At 44.7% G+C, this 22,833-nt stretch overlaps 1 long non-coding RNA gene across 1 annotated transcript; it reads right to left on the bottom strand.

Annotated features, from left to right (window-relative positions):
* Nucleotides 1-947: 947 nt before the first annotated feature.
* Nucleotides 948-9,958, bottom strand: LOC145722819 (uncharacterized). The gene is made up of 3 exons (XR_014147386.1): nt 9,509-9,958; nt 5,952-6,083; nt 948-1,425 (listed from the first exon to the last, which is right to left on the bottom strand). It is a non-coding gene; the product is annotated as an uncharacterized LOC145722819 (long non-coding RNA).
* Nucleotides 9,959-22,833: the final 12,875 nt, after the last annotated feature.

The raw sequence follows: 22,833 nt of genomic DNA, 5'->3' as shown, positions 1-22,833 counted from the left end.
ACAAGGAATGACTCCCTCGGAAGAGGGAGGAACCCAGCACCTCTCTACCCCAGGTCAGCTCTCCCACACATTCCTCTCTCCAACCTCCTTTCTACCTACTCCTCTAGAAGGTGACCTCCTGAGCCCGGCCAGGGCCATCTTCTGGCACCCCGACCACCCCCAACCAAAAGGAGCAGTGATTTTTTTTTCCCCCTTTAAAAAACAAAGAGCTACTTTTCTATCCCCCTCCCTTAGAGCGGAAAATCCAGAGTTATTAGATAATCCAATGCTGTGCAATGTAAATTATTGACAGTGTCCCCTGGGAGATAGAAAATAAAATAATCCAAAGCTGCCGGAATTCTTTAGTGTTCAAAGGCCAGCTCTGAAATAACAAACTTGGGATGGAACAAACTTGGGATGTTCCCAGGTGACTGTACCCAAATACAAGGTGGCCCCGTACCTTACTAGTAAATATCCCCTTCCAGAAGGGCTTGGGCGAGCCTTTCCTTGTCAGGGAACTCACAGTTTCTGGGAAGCAGAGAACTCTGTTATGGAAGGTTGGGGGTCCAAGGAGAGGTACCCAGGGGTTGCTTTGAGGTCACTCATCTTCTGGGAGCCCCATCTTGTTCTATAGCCTTCCTAAGCCACAGAATGACTTGGGAAGGGCTCCAGGCACCAGTTTTCAAATGATAACAATAATGTCCTTCTGGTGCCCATGTGTACAAAAGCTCATAGCTACATTTCCCTTGAACAAAACCGGGGTTTAAAAGTCATGATTGTAATTATACAAGGTTTTAAAAATATATGTATATAATAGATGGGCGTCTGGGTAGTGCTGTCCATTGAGCATCCGACTCTTGCTTTTGGCTGAGATCGTAATCTCTGGGTCATGGGGTCAAGCCCCACATCAGATTCCACACTCAGCACGAACTCTGCTTGAGATTCTCTCTCCCTCTCCCTCTGTCCCACCTGCTTGTGTGCTCTCTCTCTCTCTCAATTAAATAAATATTTAAAAACATACAAATATATATATATAACAGACTTTAATTTTTAGAACCATTTTAGATTTATAGAAAATGAGAGAAGATTTACAGTGCCCCCATATACCTGACACCAGTTTCTCCCATTATTAACATCTTACATTAGTATGGTACATTTGTTACAATTGATGAACTAATAATACTGATACATTGTTATGAAGGAAAATCCACACTTTGTTCAGATCTCCTAATTTTCCCTCAGTTTGTATCCTCTCCCCACCCATCCCCCAGATCCCACATTACATCTCATGATCCTGTCTCCTTAGGGTCCTCTTGGCTGTGATGGTTTCTCAGACTTTCCTTTTTTTGATGACCTTGCTAGTTTGGAGGAGTACTTGTTCAGTATTTTGTAGAATGTCCCTCAGTTGTGTGTGTCTGATATTTTTCTCATGATTAGATTGCGATTCTGGTTTGGGAGGGAGGAAGAGCACAGAGGGTAAGCGTCATTCTCATCATATACCATCAACATAACTTATCCCTGTTGACGCTGACCATGACCACCCAGCTGAGGCCATCCCTGTCAGGTTTCTCCACTGACAAGTGACACTTCCTCTTTTTTCCATACCCTACTCTTTGGAAGGAGGTTGGTCTTGGACATGTCCTAGAAGGGAGAGCCAGCCTGAGAACGCTAGCTGCCATAGGATTGTGTCCCCAGCCACTGTTTTCTCCTCCTACCTCAGGTCGGAGTAGGACTCCCTCCAAACCCCACCTGCACCTCTGGCCACAAAAACCACAGTCCCTGTCACCCTCACTTGCCCAGGGCCTCAAATCACACCTCAGCCCTGCCACAACCAGGCCACACGTGTATCAAGGACGTATAGACCTGAGGTTGGCAGGACTCCACCACTCACAACAAGGAAAAGGCTCCTTAAATTCTAGGAATATCCTTGCAACCCACCCTGGGGAGACTCTGACAATTCACAATCATGTTTTCTTCCCATACCCTACCTACTCTTTGGAAGGAGGTCAGTCCTTACTTGGGTGGTTCTGCTTCACCTCCTTGAGGGTAAAGTGTACAAGTATTTGGAATTCTTATGCATGGAGATTTGTCTATCCTCCCTACTTACTTATTTATTCAATTATTTATTTATATTAGTATGGACTCATGAATATTTATACTATACTTTGGGTTGTAATCCAGTACTATTTTTGTATTGCTCAAATTGTCCCAGCTTTAGCCATTGAGAGCTCTTTTGCTTGGCTCCTGTACCCCTCCAACATACCCCCTCATTTTGGTGGGGGATGGGGAAGGGAGGGGGCCTTCCTTACTTTCTGTCATTAGAAGGTGCCCTAGGCTCATCTTGTATATTTCTTACCCTGGTCCTCACTCTCCAAGAAGCGCTGGTTCCTTTTATTAGAGGATGGTATTAGAAACCAAGATTGGGGACGTAGGTGTACTCACTGATACCAGAGTATCTTTTTCTCCCCCCCCCTTTTTTGTTTTTAGGCCCTGTCAGAGGATAACCCGAAGAAATATTTTTGTGACTATCTATGAATACTTCGATATGTAACTATCTATACTGATGTTAAGTAAAACATGATTTTTTTTTAAGATTTTATTTATTTATTTGAGAGAGATAGAATGAGACAGAGAGAGCACATGAGAGGGGGGAGGGTCAGAGGGAGAAGCAGACTCCCCGCTGAGCAGGGAGCCCGATGCGGGACTCGATCCCGGGGCTCCAGGATCATGACCTGAGCCGAAGGCAGTCGCTCAACCAACTGAGCCACCCAGGCGCCCAGTAAAACATGATTTTTTACTGACATCTCCAACTCTAACCTATTAAGAGATAGAACCATTTTTGCCTCCTCCCCTGCTGATCTGTAAATACCCGCTCCCACAGTAAGAAACCTGGCTCCTACCATCCACCATCCTTTTATTTAATGTTCCATTCCAGTATATACATATATAAGCATCATAATAGGGGCACCTGGGTGGCTCAGTCGATTAAGTGTTGACTCCTGATTTTGGCTCAGGTCATTATCTCAGGGTTGTGAGATCAAGCCCCACATCAGGCTCCACGCTGAGCATGAAGCCTGCTTGGGATTCTCTCTCTCCATCTGCCTCTCCTCCACGCTGCACATACTCTCTTTCTCCCTTCCTCTCAAAAAAAAAAGAAAAATTATTAAAAAAAAGAGAATCATGAACCCACAGCACTATGGTAAGCAACATTATCAATTAGAGTCCAGTGCTTAGCACTGTTCCTCTTGCCTTTAGTCTTACAGATTCTACTCATCCCCAGTATTACTTAGGTCAGCACCTTTCCCCTAACAAGGCTGTTTCATACATTTTTATTATAGTTAGAATCTCTTGGCACAGTCTGAGTTCCTCCCTGGGATCCTCTGACCTTCTGAAAAATTTTTTTGTACTTCCCATACGTTGAGGTTCAATCTTTGTGCTGTAAAGTTCTATGGGTTTTGGCGAGTGCATAATGTCATGCATCCACCATTACATAATCATACAGACTAACTGTACCACCTTAAAAAGTCCCCTGTGCTCAACCTATTCCCCTCTACCTCTCTCCCCTCCAACCACTGATCTTTTTGTGTCCACAGGTTTGCCTTCTGCAGAATGTCACAGAACTAGAGTTGCACAGTATGTAGCCTTTCATACTGGCTTCTTCTACTTCGCAATATGCATGTGAGTATCCTCCACGTCTCTTCATGTCTGGTTTGTTGTTTAATCAATTCCAGGGGGAAAAAAGTGAGCTGCACAAATATGTCACTTCACCTAGTTCCCCTTCTCAACCTGGTTCCCTCATTTCCTACAGATCGGGATTTACATCTCATCCCAAGTAAGACCTTCCTGGTCACACCATCTAAAACTGGAGTCTCCTACCCCTCACTCTGTCCTGGCTTTATGTTTAGCACTTTCTAACACACCTTTACTTTTATTTATTTATCTTGTTTAATATCTATCTCCATGAGGGCAGGGATTTTTGCTATTTTATTCTTCGCTGTATTCCCAGCACCTGAAATAATGCCTGATACATAAGGAGCCCTCAGTAAATATTTGATGGGTGGATAAATTTCCTCAAAAAATGTGTATGTAGGTATATGTGCTTGACCCCATGCCATGTATGCCCCTTGACTTTACAGCAAAACAGTAATGGCAAGATGGAGTGAGGAGGTACGAGGAAGTGGTAGATGGTCTCAGCTCTTTCTCCTACCCACGTGCTCACAACGGTGCCTGACATTTCTCCATTAGAGATTAATTTAGCTGAGCATCTTTTTCCCTGTTAGATTCTCGGGTTTTCACTTTAAAATGTTTAAGGGGATACATTTAAACTTTTTTTTAAATTCCTGAATGTTATTGTAATGAGTCAATAATTTAGAGCTACATAAAGAAGAATATTTAATCATCTCCCCCACTTCTCTGTACCCACCCCCTTAGACGTGGACCACTAAGACCCCAGTTCTAGCCCTCTTCTTTAGAAACCTAAGCCTCACCAATGAAATAGGGGTCTTCAGAGCCAAGGACAATTGCCCACTTGAGAGTCTGTGACTCCTTTTAGACCACATTCCAGGTACCAGGGATACTAGAATTCCCTGCCCAAAAGACCTCAAGCCCTCTCCCAGGACCAGAGTGAGCCTCCTCTGGGGTCTGTTCTTCCAAGGGCAGCCTGGCCCAGGATGGGTGCACTCATAGACTCCAGGAGCAGTTGTGGGGAGTGGGCGGGCTGGGGTGCCAACACATATGTGCACAAAGTCTCTTCAGGTGCACAGGGAGCTGGAGTGAAGAGCTGGGGAGCTGACAAGGCCAAGCTTCCATCTGTCCTCTCTCCTTGGGCCCACCACTTCTGGGTGTTAAAGTTGGGCCTCCCTCCCCCACTGTAATCCCATCCCCTAAGGTAACAGGGTTAACAGTTTGGTACCTAACCCTCACATCTTTGTCTAGGAGTTCATAAACATATAGAAATATGAACACATATGGAAGGGGTTTTCTTTCTTTTTCTCTATCACTTTTTAATAAAAGTGGTATTCCAATATATAATATAATCTATACCATGGCCACCCCCATCCCCAATTTATAGATCTCATTTATTCTTTTTATTAGCTTCATGATATGCCATAGTTTGAATGCATATTCCTTTATGATGAGATATGCAGTGTTTCTTTCCCTACCCCACCCCACCTCAAATAAAGCTGAAACAATCTTTATACCTGTAGTCCTACTTCCTGGTGCCTTCCTTTTGTAAGCTTTAGCTCAGATTCCTAGAAATAGGATTAGTGGTTCAGTCAAAGGCTATAAATATCATTTATTTCATAGATGTTTCCAAACAACTTTGGTAAACATTTACAGCAATGCATACCTCCACTGGCAATGGATAAGATGCCCATTTCACCAAACCTCCCAGCTCTGGGTGTTATGGATTGTTTCAAATTTTGCAAATTGAATGGGTAAAAACTGACATCTGGTTAAATTTGCTTTTGTTTCCCTGACTGAAGTGAGAGTCATCATGTTCTCATACACCTGGCCATTTGTATTTCCTCTTTTATAAATCACCTACACACCTAATATCCTTTGCCCATTTTTCTATTGGGATGTTAGCTTTCTCATATCAAATTGTAAGCACTTAAACAGTAAACTTCTGTGGTGGTAAACATTATCAATTTTTTCTCCTGTCATCTATCTATATTATGTAAGGTATATTTTTTCATGCAGATATTTCTAATTTTTTGTAGTCAAATCTCTATTTGTTTTTCTTTTTTTAATGATTTCTGAGTTTCCTATCTTATTTAAAAAGGAATCCCTACCCGTCCTCCTAAATTTTGCTCTACTATTTTTATTGTCATGTGCTTCTTCCCTCACTTTGTAATAGAGAAATTATAGGAAACATCCTAGTGTTTCTAATTCAGGAAATAAAGGAGCTCTCAGAAAGGGGAGAGTCCCCAAGTTCTGTACCCCAAGTCTTTCTTTCTGCTTCTGCTTACCATTATGGCTTTAAAATGTCCTGTCTTCCAACAACCTCTTCTTAAAACGTAAGCAACACTGCAGAAATAACATCTGAAGGCCTCGTCAGCAAATCAGGCTAGAGTTCGTTAGAGCTTTCCAAGGACGGGCATCTTGGGGAAAAGACAGTGCCAAAAACAAAGAGAAGGAGAAGAAAGGGGGAGGTGTAAGGGCTCCATTCACTCATACTTTGATCCAAATAACAGAAATAAATAGAGTGCCTCCTCGGCATAAGGCACCGTGAAGGCCTGTGAAGGTTTGGGACTCAAGCAACAACACGATCAAAGTCCTCCAAGGGTTTATTGTTTTGAAAGGGGAAATAAAATCCATACAGAAGCACTACACTACAAGACAGAATATACAGGTATAGACATAGGGCAGAGAAGGAAGGAGATCACTTCTGGCTGGAGCTGACCCTGCCAAGAACAGGGGTGCCTGGGTGGGTGCCCGACTCCATCTGATCTTCCAAATCATCTGGGATGGTCTTAAAAATGATAGAATTTAACAGATTTATTATACTCCGTGGGTGCCACCCCAAACTTATGGAATCTAAATCCCCCAGTAATTTTGATGATATGCCGGTTGAGAAACTTTTACTTCTGGCTAAATCCTCACCAAAAGAAAGGGTGATGATATTTGTAGGATTCCTTAGAAAATATATATGTGCCATCACTTCCCTCGTCTGTCTTTTCAATGACAACACAGCTAGTCCGTAGCAGAGATCTGGCCGGAGATCCCCGGCAGGTCACCTAGTCCTCCATTGTCATTGGCTTTGGGTGAAGTTAACTGGCTCTGGAGTGGATCTAAGCCCTGAGCTTAGACCTGAGTCTAAGCCAATCAGCATATCATACGCCCCTTGGAACTATGACTGGTTGGGGGACAGGCTTCTGGTTGGCAATCAGAGACCGTGAGATGCAACAAGACTCTGCCTGGGAATACCAAGCCAAAGGTCCTCATTTTTTTCTGCTGCATTTGAACCCAGGACCCCTCACCCTGAGAGCCGTTGGCAGTCATCTTGCAAGAGGAGAACACATGGGAGAGAAAAGAAAAGACAACTGGGCCTGGGTTGCATCCCTTCAGGTTTGAATCAAGTCGCACCTGAAGCCACACCCAATCTACTCTGGACTGTGTAGTGACCCCAGCCAGCATAATTTCCTTTTTGGCTGAAGCCTGTTCAGATCAGGTTTCTTGTCACTTGCCACCTAAAGAATTCTCACTGATAGGAGGTACAAAGTTCTAAGTTCCTTCAGGTACAAGGAAATCGGGAAACTTTCCTTTTCTTCTAAGGATGATGTCCTCATAAGACACATGCAGACCACTGGCGACTTGAGTTAATTTGGAAAATTCTTTCAAAAGCCTCTAGAAATGGCAAAGAAAATGGTTTCTTTGTTAGGCCCAAGAAACACTCTCCTGAGAATGCAGTGATTCCATCTCCTCACTTACTGGGGTGTGTTGTGACTTGACAGTGTGTTAAGATGGTACATTGTAAAAATCTTCCTTACATTATCTAAGCATAAAGAGTTCTACAAAAACCAGGAAGAATTGCGCTGGGTTGGGAACTGGGAGGGCTGGTCCTTGGTGGCCCCTCCTCAGGGAACATCCTGCAGGTCTGTCACTGTTATCTGAGTGTTTAAGCGAATATCTGCCACACACAGCATCTGCTAATAGGGTAGGAGTTTGTTTACTTTCCCCTTTGAGACTTCGAAGCACCAAACTGAGAAGGAACGTTTTACATTTCCACGTCACAAGTGAGGAAAAGAGGAAGGAGAATGAGAAAAATAAGAGGGAGAAAAAAAAAAACCCTCCAACATAAGTGTCTTGGGAATCATTTCCTGTGTTCTAGTTTCTGACAGAGAGAGACCCTTCCTCTGTGTGAGACCACCCTCAAAGAGAGTTCACATAATATGTAGGTGCGGATAAGCATTTTAATCTATGAAAAAGTCTTCTATCAAAACGACTTTCATATTTGCGTTTTAATTTTAGGATTAAGAAGGTTGATGCTTTATAATTCTGGAAAACTCACCTGCCCAGACTTGGTACTTCTGACAAATAACCTGAGACAAGCCCACACTGTGTTACTGTCTGGACTCTAAAGAATATTTTGAAAGCCCTTAAAGTAGTATCTATACTCTAAGAAAATTATCAGGGAATGTTTATTTTTCTCAGACTGATAGTCAATAGCAAATTTTCCTTAAAGCTATTTGTAACAACACATCGTTATTTCCTGACATCCTAAAGGACTCCTACAAGGACCAGCAAGTATCACTGGTAGTCATTCACTGACACCCTAAGGCCCTTTGGGATGGAGAATCATATTTTCAGCCTGCTGAACATTTCAAAAGCCTCTACCTCTTCCAAGGGAGCAGGGGAGAAAGGAATTGACATCAGAACCAGAATCTAATGAGAAATTCTGTAAACTCCAAATGTGATCTTTTGTCCATTGGTTCATTCATTCACCAAATATTCATTGAGTTCCTCCTGGGTACCTGCCACAGTCTAGGCACTGGAGATAGAACAGAGAACAGGCCAATTAAGTTTCTGCCTCCAGGGAACTTCTAAATTCTAGAGGAGACTGACAGAAACAGGTGAAGAAAGCATATGTAATATGATAGTATAGAATATAACTTTGGGCAATGATAAATGTTACCGAGAAACTAAAGCCAAATGGGAGATCGGGATGATGGAGTGCGGTGCAGTTGTACTTGATGGAGGAATCAGAGGAGGAGAAAGAAAGAGCAAACCTTGGCGATTTGAGGAAGAGCATCCCAAGTGGAGGAAGGGGCAAAAGCCTGTAACAGGAACAGGTTTGGAGGCTGATGGAACACCTGTTTGTGGGGAGGTGAAAGCAGGAAGCATACAGAGCCTTCCAGGCCACAGAAAGGAGTATGGATTCTATTCTAAACATGACTGGAAGCCATTGAAGGATGTGAGGCAGGGAAGTAAAGCAATCTGGGGAACCTGTTGGGTTAGCCCCAGCAGGGTGATGTCGCCTGGACTGGGGGTACCGGCTGAGGTCCTTGTTCTCAGCTATCTAGCCAGCCCCCAGGAAAAGCCTCGGCACAGTAGACCCTTAGTAAATAGTGGTTGAGGGAATAAATCAAGGCCTGGCCTGAGACAGCTTACGATTTCCCGGGTGAGTCAAATATGTGACTATGTTAGCTATGACACAAAATGGGTGGCACCAGGGGCAAACGTTTGCTGGAGCCATGAAGAAAGGCCCAGCAGCTGGACGGTGCCGCCCTCTCCCCCAGGGCCCAGGGAATGGGCTGGCATGAGCCAGGGAGAGCCGCTGATCTGGTGGGAGGAACATCCAGTGGCACTCAGGCTGGCAGGTTTGCAGCCCCTTTGTTAAAGGGTTGGGCACTCTGCCCTGCAGGGCCCGCCTAATTCTCCCTGGCTTCCTGCAGGGACACTCAGAAATTCCTTCCCGTCCCCCTCTCCGTGGCCTGTGCTTAAGGCGGGGATGGGCCAATCCCCTCCACACCCTTTGTCTCTCCATCCGGAAGAACTGAGTCAACAGCCCTTTCCCAGAACCCACCTCAGTTTCTTCCCACACCTGCAGCTTCTACCGTTCCCAGGAATGAGGTGGGGCCGTGCAAAGAGCAAGGTGTCAGGCTGAGGAATCATACAGTAGGCTCTCCAGATAGGTGCCTCTCAGACTGACCATGCTTGCAAATCTCTCCGAGAGCCTGGCTGCACAGATCGCTGCGTCCTGAGCCCAGACATTCGGATGGCGAAGGTCTGAGGTGGATGGAGAATTCTCACGGGCTTCTCAGGGGCTCCCAGGGACGTGGGTGCGGAGGCTTCCCGGCTCACCCTTTGAGGTGCACTGCTCCATAGGAAGCCAGGATGAGGTTGGCAGGAAAGCAATAATAAATATAGCCACGATTTACTGAGTGCCAGACTCTGGGCTGAGGGCATTATGTGAATAATCTCTTTTAATCCTCACCCAGCCCTGTGAGCTGGCACCATTATTAGGCCTATTTAACAGATGAGGCTTGGAAAGAGTAGAGAACTTTCCCAAGGTCTCATAAGCTTACAAGTGAGACTTGCACTCAACTGTCCAGTTCCAGTGCCCAAACTATTGAGAGAAATCTTAGGGGAATAAATGTTGATAGGCTGACTGGGACGTGTTATAAATTGACAACTAGAGAAAAGGTCAAGAAGTAAAAAAAAAAAAAAAAAAAAAATACACCCATACACCCAAGTGTTTCTCCACAAAGGGAAGGGTGTATAGGCAGCTATAATTGGACCCAGCAGAGTCTCAGGAATGGCACAACTTCTGGAACAATCAAGATTAAAAATAGCTGTGACAAAAGGAAAAAGAAAGTGTAACACACATTTCCCTCTCTCCTTTGTATTTATCTAAAATGTCTATATTGAAGATTAAAACTGCGCCAGATTAAAAATTTTCTTTTACTTCTGTGGTTTTCTCACCCCAACACACCCAAGGCTCTCCGTGGTATTCTGGGCAAAACACATAGTAAATAATTGGTCTAAACCCTATGTCTTTGTTTTTTATCTATGAAGTATAACAGGTAAGCACCCACTCTGAGTTAACTCAAATTACTGCACAACCACACAAGCTAACCAGGAGATATGTTAAAATGCGATTGAAGAGTTATGAAATGATTTGGTATGAACAGCCTTTCAGGGTTGGACAAGAAAAGAAAATGGTGAACAGCATTCTCCTAGTTGGATAGCATGCACACTGAAAATGAAATTATTTTATGAAATGAAATGAAAACAAAAATACTTTCTTTATAACCAATGCCACTCAAGGAAAAGCAACAATCTGGCATAAATCCATCACAGAAGGACTCAACATTGGAGGAGATGCTAACTCAAACCCTTCTTTTCCAAGGAGCAATCCCTTGAACGTGATGCAGGGTTAAAGCACTAGCTCGCATCCTCATACCGAGTGCTGACTTCCTCGTTTTTGTAGATTTTAAATCAGACCCAAAAGATCATCTAATGCGGTTAAATAATCCAGTGTCTGGATTCATGACTCCAAAATGAGACCCAAGAGAGAATTTATTTTTCCCCTAGATTGCCCGAACTCTCAGCTTGAGAATCCTCCAGACACCCATAAACATAATCCTGTGCGCTTCTGCTAATCATACCTTGCATAAGTGCTCCGAGGGTTTATTTTACACGCAGGCTCTCAGTGGGGAAACAGCCTGGGAACTGATGGGCCATAATTCATGTTCCAATTCAGTCGTTGCAGGAGAAAAGGGGTCGTGGACTACAATAACCAGGCTTTCTATATCGTTGTCGTAGTTTTACTTTTTTAACATGTTCCCTAAACCCAGTGAGCTCCCTGCTCAAAGGAGTTCAGAGATTATTATAGTCAGGGAAGTCTATTTTTTCTGATAAAATCTGAATGAAGACACTCATCAGCCCTTGTTCTCCCAAGGCTGGCGACTCATGGGGTCCCCAGGACTCCCATGTGCACAGACACCGCATTTTCCTAAGTGGTGGTTTTTCTCAGCTGTTTCTCTGAGCCGCAGAAGGAATGCTGAAAGTCAGATGTCCTGCTTTTGGTGAAGGGCCTTTCCCCACATGCTCACTGTCTTTTCCTTTCACCCTGGATTATTTGACTGGACCCCATGCTGTGGACAACACTGCCCCACACCTCTGTCTGAACCACCTTACACATATGCCCATTGTTACCTGGAGTTCTACCTCTGGGGGAAAAAAATCCCAACTTTCCAACAAAAAGCCCCAGATAAACTCTTCAAGGCTCCTTTGTATATAGTATTTTGGTTGTTTTTTTTTTTTAAGATTTTATTTATTTATTTATTTGAGAGAGAGAGAGAGAGAGAGAGTGTGTGTGTGTGTGTGTGTGTGTGTGCACGGGGTGGGAGGGAGAAGCAGGGAGGAAAGGAAGCATGAGGGGGAAAGACTCTCATGCGGGGCTCTATCCCACGACCCTGAGATCATAACCTGAGCCGAAACCAAGAACCAGACGCTTAACTGGCTGAGCCACCCAGGCGCCCCATCTTGTATATAGTATCCTGAATCTAAATATATAAAGAGTGTCTATCCTCAAGTTTCTACAGAAAGCTGGAGGTACAAAAGAGTTCTGAGCGACTAACCCAGCTCTGTCCAATGGCAACACGACAGAAGTCATGTGGGTGATTTCAAAGGTTCTAGTAGCCACATTAAAAGAAAAGTAAAAAAAAAAAAAAAGAAGAACAGGTGAAACTCGTTTTAGTAATAGAGCTTATTTAGCCCAATATAACCAAATAATCAATATTTAAAACATGATTACTATTTAACATTGCTAATGAAATATTCTGCGTTCTCTGTAATGCTAAATCCCAGAAGCCAATAGGTACAGTGCATCTTGGCTTGGATGCGGCACAGTCTAAGTGTTCAAGAACCACATGGGGCCAACGGCAGCTGGAGTGGACAGAGCTGGTCTAACTAATCACACAGCAACTGTGAGACTCTTTCAGGAGCCCTATTATTTGGCAGCTCTTTTAACATTTTTCTTCTTTAAGGTAGACACTGGCTTCACATCTCTCCGGATACCCTACCTGAAAGACACTCAGTACAATGAATGAATGAATGAATGAATGAATGAATGAATGAATGAATGAATGAATTTACTCCCTTAAATCATCCCACCTAAAAATACCATTTAAATATTAGAGCCTTCCAACAGTGACATGTAATTTTTTTTGAAAGCCAAAAATAAGCCTTTTTTTTTTTTAAGTGTTAAAGAGGGTATACAGGTTTAATTTGGCAGAAATTCCATATAACCTTGGTACTGTGGGAGCTCACTGAAAGCCAATGCTGTCAACATGTCATACTTTGACTTCAAAAAGTAAATGTGTCACTAAGTGCCCACATCCAGCCAAAGCCATGTCGCTCAGTAATGCTGGGGACAGAGGCCCAAACTGCACCAGGCCTTAAACCAGCCCAGCTCCTTTGAGAGGGAGAAGGACGAGGGGGCCGGTGGAGGAGGAGGAAAGGATTCCTTTGCAGCCCCTGCCCACTGGCACTCACAGCCACAGTTCTAGAGTGCTTGGTCTCCCCACGGTACCTGCCTGAGGTCACGGCTGGTCTTTGCCCCAGCGCCTCCCCCCAAGTGGCCCTCAGTTGGGACCCCACTGCCGACTCCAAGGAACCCCTGAGGCCACAGCCTGAGCACCTCTCCTTGAGAAGCATGAGAGCTCCCTGGGGATGGAGGGTTTTCCCTTCCTTCTAGCCCCACCTGGGCTCCCAGCTCCCAACCTGCGGGACCACCTCCTCAGCACAGGCCCTGTGTTTAATGATCAGCTCGAAGCCTTGAGTGATGGTTCTCTGGCTGGTGCTGTGTTGGTGAAACTTCCAGGCTTCCTTCCTTCCCTCCTTCCTTCCTCCCTCCCTCCTTCCTTCCCTCCCTCTTCCCTTCCTCCCTCCCTCCCTTCCCTTCTTCCTTCCCTCCCTTCCCTCCTTCCTTCCTCCCTTCCCTCCTTCCTTCCTGCCCTCCTTCCTTCCTTCCCTCCCTCCTTCCTTCCTTCCTTCAACCCTTCCTAACCTTTCTTTCTTTCCTTCTTTTTCTTTCTTTCTTTTTTTAATACAATGATATCCTGATCCTGTCCTAACGGTTGAGCTAGGTGATTGCCCCAGTGAACATGTTTCCTACCTCGGTTCTGACTCATGCTCATTACATTGTACTTTGAACTAGGCCTTGGTTATCTGCTGTCTCAATCACTAAAAACAATCCAAATCCTCTCTCATTGGGGCAGCTCACTACCGCCTCTCTAAAATTAACTCTCAGGAGTGTGAAGCTTTCATAGTTTCCCCCAAACACCGCATAGGACGAACCTAGATGTCCAGCTCACACGTTCATTCATTCCAAACTGCCTCAGGTTGCTTCCAGTGTGGAAAAGGTGCCAGAGACATTCACAAGCACTTCCAGATGCTGCAGGATAAAGCAAGTTGGAGGAAATTTTCACTGACCTCTGCTATCCAACCGGGAGCAATGAGGATGGTAAATTTTGAGACCATTCACTCATTCACTCAGTGGCAAAGAGAGGTAGCTTGGACAGAATTCTCTAAAGTGGGCCTCAGTTTTGCCATATGTGAAACGGGGGGAGGAAGAGGCTCAGACTGAATCGTTCTGATCTTCTAAGAAGCAGACACTGAGAGAGGCTTGGGTGTGCAAGAGCAGCGTCTAGGGGAAATATCTCTGAGAACAATGGAACGGGCCCCGCAAGAGGCTGGGGTCCCGCAGCCCCCAAAGCGGGCCTGACCCTGTGCAGGAGGGAGTTGAGGGGGGATCGTGGGGAGGAAGAGTCTGATGCTTCAGTGCACACCCAGAGCTCCAAGGGGGGGCCTCAGAGCAGCAGGGGAGGGGCAGGTACACCCCTGTGGCTGGAGACAGACACGGGACAGGCACATTTGCTTGGGCACCACAGTCCACCCCTTCTGCCATGTATCAGCTCGCTCAGGTAGCCACCACAGATGCCACAAAGTGAGTGGCTGACACGGCAGGACCGTATTGCCTCATAGAGCTGTAAGCTGCACGTCAGGGATCCAGATGCTGCTGGCCCAGCTGGTTCCCTCTGAGGCCTCTCTCCTTGGCTTAGAGATGGCTGTCTTCTCCCTGGGTCCTCGCATGGTCTTCCCTCGGTGTGGTCTGGGTCCCACTCTCCTCTTTGAAGGCCTGCAGGCCCGCCAGATTAGGGCCCACCCCTATGACCTCATGGTAATTCCCTTTGTAAAACCTGTCTCCAAATACACTATCACATTCTGAGGTCCTAGGGGTTAGGGGCTTAGGGGTTAGGACTGCACCATAGGACTTTGGGGGGAACACAGTTCGGTCTGTAACCCGCCACGTATCTGCTTCTCTTCAGTATCAAGTAGCAATCCCTCCACGGCCCCCATGCACCTCTTCTCCTCAGAGGAAGCTCAGAAGAAAGCTGGAGAGACAGTGCACAGCCCCCATAGCTGCGTTGGATGTAAAGGCCAAACCCATACTCATCCTCTTCCTCCTCCACTACCTGGTCTGATTTCCTATGGTGTCATGTCTCATCTTGGGGGATCTCAGAGGCTCACCTGGTGTTGTGACCCAAGCCTCATTCCTGGAGGGTCCTACAGCCTTCTCAGTTCACGCTTGCTAGGAGAGTCTATACCTAGTCACTACAGGGGAGGGGTACCCAGAGGCACCCAAGGGCACCCCTGGGCTCTGCATGGATTTCTGCCTATTGTGTAAAAGGAGCCCTTCCTCCTGCTGCTGGTCAGGGTCACCAGCTCCTGCCCAGATGGTGATTCTTCTCACCTGCTGATCCCTGGACACAAGTCCAAGGTGACCTGGGGGCAGAGTTCAATGGTACCCCTACTATCACAAGGACCTTCGGCCCTGGAGAGAGCCCACAAGTGCAGGAACAGGAAGCACAAAAATCCCCTAGTGAGTCACTGGAGGGATGTCGGGGCCACTCCTGCTTCCCCATCTCGGTTCTCAGATCCGTGTTTCAGAGTCTCAGGTTTTGCCCACCAGGGCCCTGGACTTCACGTGTGCTGAGCATTCCAACAGCTCTGGAGGTCAGTGACTCTAACAATGAGACCTTCCACCTACAACTCAACTGGGTCTGCTCTTCCACAGCAGGAGATCCTTGGGTGGGAGCAGCCCAGGAAGCAAGGCCTCCTCACGGTCATGGTGACGGACTTGGGAGTGCCGTAATGGGGACATTGGTCAGGCATGCTCCTTCCCACTCACAGTCTCTTGCCTTGCAGTGACCCCATGATTGTGTGCTCATCACCATTTCTGTAGTGTGTAAGCGCACTTGAGAGCATGCTCTGGAGTCATGTGACTTCCCGACTGCACCTGACTTTTCTGTCCTGCTCCGAAATGTAAGGCGCTGCGCCACATCTTACTTTCTTGTCAGGAGTAAAGGAGGTGATGTGTGACTTTTTTAAAGCTTGTTTAAGCGCTAGTGGGACTGGCCAAAATGATTCCAAAATTCATACAGAAGAATAACTTTTCCACAATTGCCAAGAAGCTTTTGAAAAAGGCTAGTAGGTGATGGGAACTTGGCCTGCTATGTGTTACAGCTCATTATAGAGTTGCTACAATCAAAACCCTGTGGCTTGCTGGGCTGTACCCATATCCACAGCAGGTCTCCAGGCTGAACAGCCTCCGGCATGGTAAAAAATGTAGGTAAGGGAAATCAGTAAGCCAGATCCATAACTTCCGAGTAAGGACTGGCTCTAAGGAAGGGCTGAGTCTTCAGGGCTGGGTGCAAAGTGGACCCATATTTAAATATCTATCTATATCTATATCTATAAATACAGAGGTAGATAAATATAGATATTTACTATGTATGTACATATAGTAAAAATAAATGGATTAATAGAACAAAAGAGAAAACTCAGAAATAAACATATATATATATAAAAAAATATATATATATATGAATCCAATATAGAATAAGATTCCATTTTAATTCACCAGGGAAAAAATAAGTAACTCAACAAATAGGAATAGCTGAGGAGGAGATTAGAACCCTACTTCATTCCATATATTTCTAAGAGAAACTGAATTATAGGAGGTAATAGGCCTGGGATTAAGGTGAGGCAAAGGAAGTGAGCCTTGAGTGCAAACCTGAAGGAGGCCCTTGTTTTCAGGGCTGTCCAGGTGCCCTGGGTGTGTCTGAGGTGACTTACCCGCCTAGTCCCAGCCCTGGCAGGTGAAAGCACCTGTCAAAGATTTCACCACAGCACTGCTGGTAAAAGGAGGTCCTTGGGAACAATCTACCTGTCCATCAGTAGGGAAATGGATGAGTAAATTATGGTCAATTCATAGGATGGCTATTCCAAGAAGTGAAGCAAACATGGAAATAAGTCCACGACATATTGTTAAATGAAAGTGAAGTGACAGCCCCAAGTCTAGCATGATCTAGGCTATTCCCATGTATGCCTGTTTATATGTTCTTGAAAAAAGTGGCAAATACCCAGCAGCTAGTTATCCATGGCTACTTTCAGGGAATGGGCTGGGGTGAGGTGAGAGATCTGTTCTCTTCATCCCATATTTTGTTAGTGATGGGACTTTGAACCATTTGTTTGTTTTTGCTTTTGCATATGTGGAATTTTTCAGGGGAAAAAAAAAAGCTGGTGGCAAATCCTAGTCAGAGAAACCCCAGTTTAGCAACACATGGGATATCCTGGTTGCAGTAAGATCGTTCCAGGGCCAGACTGGTATCAGGGAGGGTGATAGTGGGGAGCGCAATTGTTGTGCGTGACAGAATAGGAAGGATCTGGAGTCCTAGAGTAAGGATGACAGGACCCAGAAGTAAACAGCCGAGGAGGGAGAGGCAACCAGAACGAGCAAGAAATCCATAGATCCTGATGAGGAAAACTGGCTTGTGTGAAAGTCCTCAGGTCTGCCATGATGGAGTAACTTTAAAGAAACAAGTACAGATTTTCTTCAATTTACAATGGGATTGCATCCAATAAACTCATCGTAAGTTGAAAATATCCTAAGTCAAAAAAAAAAAAAAGAAAGAAAGAAAAAGTCCTAAATCAAAAGTGCATTTAATCCACCCAACCCACCAGACATCATAGCTCAGGCTAGCCCACCTTAAACGTGCCCAGAACACTTCAGTGAGCTGACAGGCAAAATCATGCAACACAAAGCCTATGTTATGATAAAGAGTTGACTCTCCCATGTCATGGACTGAATGCTGTCCTGAAGGTGACACACAGAAGGATCTTGTGGGTGCAGAGAGGTTGTCCGTGTATTGGTTGCTGACCCTCAGGACTGCGTGCTGACTGGGAGCTGAGCCTCACATCAGGAGAGCGTGTCTACCAGGTATCGATAGCCCAGGAAAAGATCAAAATTCAAAATTCCATGTATAGTTTCTACTGAATGCGTATCACTGTCACATCATCATAAAGCTGCATCGTAAATCAGGGACCATTTGCCCTTTACTTTTAAGTTATTCCATGTACTGTGCAGTGATGTCTCTCCTCATCCACCCCATGGCCCCAAATCATCTGTTAAACTCTACTACATACAACTACCTTTTGAGGAAAGAAAAAAGGACCCTGTGGGGTTGATATAAAGCAGAAAGAAGACAACAGATACAGGAAGTGAGATGTGAGATTAGGAACTGAACAGATTTTTTAAATTTTTTTTTTAAAGTAGGTTCCATGCCCAATGTGGGGCTTGAACTAATGACCCTGAGATCAAGAGTCACATGTTCTACCAACTGAGCTAGCCAGGCATCTCCCAGATTTTTTCTTAATGGAGCAAGAAGTAACCAGAAGACTAAGGATGACTACTATCGAAAAGACAAGAACAAGTGTTGACAAGAATGTGGAGAAATTGTAACCACTCATACATTGCTGGTGGGAATGTAGAATGGTGCAGATGCTTTAGAAATCAGTCTGGCTGTTCCTCAAAACATAATAGGATTCAACAATTCCACTCCTAGGTATACCCAAAATAAATGAAATCTTATGTCCACCCAAAAAATGTGTACACAAATGTTCACAGCAACTTTAGTCAAACAGCCAAAAAGTGAAAACAATCTAATGTCCATCCACTGATTGATGGATAAATCAAATGTGCTATATTCATATAATGGACTATTTGATGAAATAAATAAAGGGAGGGAGGGAGGGAGGGAGAGAATGAGGGAGGGATGGAGGGAGGGAGGAGGAGGAAGGGAGGAAGGAAGGAAGGAAGGAAGGAAGGAAGGAAGGAAGGAAGGAAGGAAGGAAGGAAAACCAATACATACTACAATATGGATGAACCTCAAAAACATCATTAAGTGAAAGAAACCAGGCACATATTATATGATTAGAAGTAGACCATGTGTTGTATGATTCCATTAAGATGAAATGTCCAGAACATACAAATCCATAGAGACAGACAGTAATTCGTGGTTGCGGGGTTGGGGGAGGAGGGAATGGACATGACTACTAACAAGTATGGGATTTCTTTTTAGGGTGATGAAAATGTTCTAAAATTAATTGTGATGATGGTTGCACAGCTATGTGAATACACTAAAAACCATTCCATTGTACATTTTAATTGACTGAATTACGTGGTGTGTGAATTGTATCTCAATAAATTTGTCCAAAAATAAGTAACCAGAAGAAATGCAGGCCCCCCAGAGACAGGAGCTCCTGCTGAGGGAGCAGCCAAGGTAAAGTAATGGGGATGTAAATGTCCAAGTTTGACCTGTGGGGATAGAGAGCTTGGGCCACCAGGCAGGTGACATCAGGGACACATGTGAAATGTGGCATGTTCGGCCCAAGGTCTGACGTGCAGGGAGGACACAATAAATATTAATTCTTGTTAAACTCCTTATTATTGTCTTATTCTATGCCATCCTTCATCATACTCCTTCCATTTTTCTAGCTCACTTTAGCCATAGCCCATGCATGCAGAGGCCCACACTATGGAAATGCATGAATACGCATTTAGCTCTATTTATGGTATGACAAAATTTGTATCTTGTGAAAGGAGTTTTGAAACCATCAGGACACACCTCACTTGATGGAGGTGAGTGAGGGATGGACAGAGTGCCTTCTCTTTGTGCAGCAGAAATCACCACAGTCCCCTAGCAGGGTTTGATGTTTGGGGCTGGATGATTCTTGGCTGTGGGGGCTGTCTTGTGCTTAGTAGGTTGTTTGGTCTCTAGCAAAGTAGCATGCCTGGCCTCTACCCACTAGGAGCCAGCCGCACCCCCTCCATTTGTGACAATCAAAAATGTCTCCGGACATTGCCAAACGTTCCCTGAGGGCTCTCTTGCTCTCTCTCTCCCCCTCCTTCTCTTTCACACACACACCCCAACCAGTCCATAACTATAGCCCTAAAAGATGTATGCTATAGTGAACTTTGAATTTTAACATCAGAAGGAAGCAGAAGGTCCTTAAGTGGGTCCCAGACTGAAGAGACACCCACCTCCCCACCCCCCATGTGCCCCATCTGTCACATACTACTCCACATCCTACTCCTAGACCCATTCTTAATCTGTCCCCTGTACCACCTCTATATCTGCCCCACTCCCAAACACCCCCAAACAAGCCTACAATCTCTAGCTATGATACTCAGACCTTTGGTCATCCGTCCAAATGTCAGATGACTGAGACCTCAGCAAAGGCTCAGATTCGTGTGTGCTGGGGAAACAGAAAAGCATCACATGGGATAGGAGCTGGGGAGGTGGGTGTATTGGGGCAGAGCCATGGAAGGGGAAGGAAGAGTGACCTGCCATTTATCAAGCCGCTATTTCACGTATCAGGCTTATACTAGCAGTTTCTTACACATTACTGCATTGGATTTTCATAGCAACCTTTCGTAAAAGGTATTTTCCCTTTTTGGTAAATGGAAACATTGAAATTCAGGGAGGTTTTGGTAGGTCACCTAGAAACATGCTAGCCAAAAATCCCTCGCATCCCTGGTATGCACGCAGCTCCTCCCATCAAGAGATGGGGTCTATTTCTCCCTCTCTGGATCTAGACTGGCCTTGTGATGTGCCCTGAGCAAACAATGTAACATTCCGGGACTTCTGAGCCCAGGTCTTAAAGGGACCAGGAGCTTCTGCTTTCTCTCTCTTGGAACCCTAAAGTCGAGGTGCTGTGAGGAGGTCCAAGTAACCTACCCAGAGAGGCCACATGGACAAAACCAAGACTGTGGTCAACAGCTCCATCCCAGCCACCAGCTGAATGTAGTAAAATGCATGAACCCAGACAAGACCAGCAGAAAAATCAGTCCTAAGAAATAATACACTCATATATGAACTAACTTGAATTTAAATAAAATTTTGAAAGAAAAAAAAAAAAGAAATAATACACTCGTGTTTGTTTTAAACCACTAAGTTTTAGTGTAGTTTGTTATGCAGCTATTAATAACTGATATAAGAATTAAATAATTTGCTCAAGATTATACATCCAGAGGCACAGAGGAACCAGAATTTTATATAAGCTTATTTCTATCAAAGCCTCTTTTCTCCCATGAAGGTACACTAATTTGTCCTCTAAGACGTGGAACTATCTACTGGGTTGGGGTGAAATCGTGTGTGAGGGTTAACTGAACACAAAGGATATCAAAGAACTCAACAGTTGACAATAGGTATACCTCCTAGTGAAAAAGTAACAAAAGAGTAACTATGGATAAGATTTGACTATGGAAAAGTTATACTCATTAGCTCCATTTGTGGAAACTGTTGATATTGATACCTAATCTATATGCAGCATGTATTATTTGAATATAATTAATAATGGGGTGGCAGTAAATTCTAAATATGTGCATGTCTATTTCCAAGTTAGCAACTTTGACCTTTGAAAAGGAAGAGGAAACATTGGTTCATAGGTTAATCATATGTATATGCGCCTCAGTATTTTTAGCACCTGATGGCAAAGTCAGAATGCTCATTTCCTATCTTCCCTAATCATTATCCCTACAGCAAGGGGAAGGCAAGACCTGTTGGGTCCTCCCCACAGCACACCCCACCCCCCAAGTAACATTCAAGCTTCCTCCATTCAAGATCAGAGCTAGAAAATAAGGAAGCCTAGGCTCCTAGGCTTAATACAGCCCCTGACTTCGAGTTTGAACACACTAAGAGCAAATGAGATCAGACCACTCCCCGAAACTCAGGTCACCTCGCTCACTATATAATCAAACTTCTGTGGATCAGGTCCTTAATCCCATCAGTGGTGTGACAGTAAATGGTAAACATTCAATAACTGCCTCTTTTGGAGGGAAAAAAAAAAAAAAAAGCTCTGATGTACAGCATTTGCCGTTTCTGTGGTATCCATACTCCCACCATGGCCAACTCCAACCTACCAACGTGACATTCACCAGCATGCCAAATTCATGAAAAGTTAACACTCAGCTCTCTCCTGTATGACCAGCCCCAGCTCAGCACTGACACCCCACCCACCCATGTGCACAATATTATATCCATTAGGATTCTGTTCAGCTGCCAGTGATAGAAAGCTCTCAAAGATAGTGGTTTAACAGAGGAATTTATTTCCTCTCTTTTATGTAAAACAAGTCCAGAGGTAAATCACCTAGGGCTACCATGGTAGTCCCATACCATGACCCAGAACTTAGCCTCCTCTGCCTCTTGGTTCTGCCGTCCCTAGGAGACGGCCCTCCTCTTTATGGTTGGAGACACCTACCCATCCAAGTTTGAGTAAGCAAAATGGAAGACATTGCAGAAATATACGCCTGCTCTTAAGGGGGCTTCCTAGAAACTTCACCAAAGATTTTGTGATGTCTCATAGGCTAAAACATAGTCACGTGGTTAGATCCAGCTGCGAGGAATTCTGGGAGAGGTAGTTTTTTAGTTGCGTGCCCAGGTGAAAGTCAGCATTCTGTTACTATGAGGGAAGAAGGATGAAGTAAGAAACTCGCTGTCTCTGCCACCTCAGCCACCACAGACACGGCTACCATTTATGGCTCTGCCCGCGTCTTACACCAAGCTCTTTATCCATGTTATTTCAGGGGTTTTTGGCCACCGTTCTCAAAGTGTAGTGGTACCAGAGAAATGAATGAATACAGATGAGCATCTTTTAAAATTTTTTGAGATTTATGTATTTATTCTAATGTGGGGGAAAAAAAGTACACCAAATGTCATTTCAGATACTTTTGCTTAGAATTAGGGTAAGGTAGGTAATAACTTTTTAACTTAAACGGCTATTAAGTTCCAGAAAAATGAAGTAAATAATAGTATGGGTGATCTGAGGATATGGGGGAAATTCTTAGGGTAATGCCCCCATGCCTGAGATTTGAGGAACACTGAGATAGCTGTCATTGTCCCCACTTCCCAGAGGAGGAGCCTGAGGCTCACGGAAGTGACGTAACTTGCTCAAGTTCACACACAATTATGTCGGTAGGTTTGACAACCTCACTTTTGA

This window comes from Leptonychotes weddellii, chromosome 8 (genome assembly GCF_054177405.1).
Source record: "Leptonychotes weddellii isolate Sample4059 chromosome 8, ASM5417740v2, whole genome shotgun sequence".
Taxonomy (NCBI): Eukaryota; Metazoa; Chordata; class Mammalia; order Carnivora; family Phocidae; genus Leptonychotes; species Leptonychotes weddellii.
The sequence above is the reverse complement of the archived record's forward strand: the minus strand, read 5'-3'. Positions and strand labels throughout refer to the sequence as shown.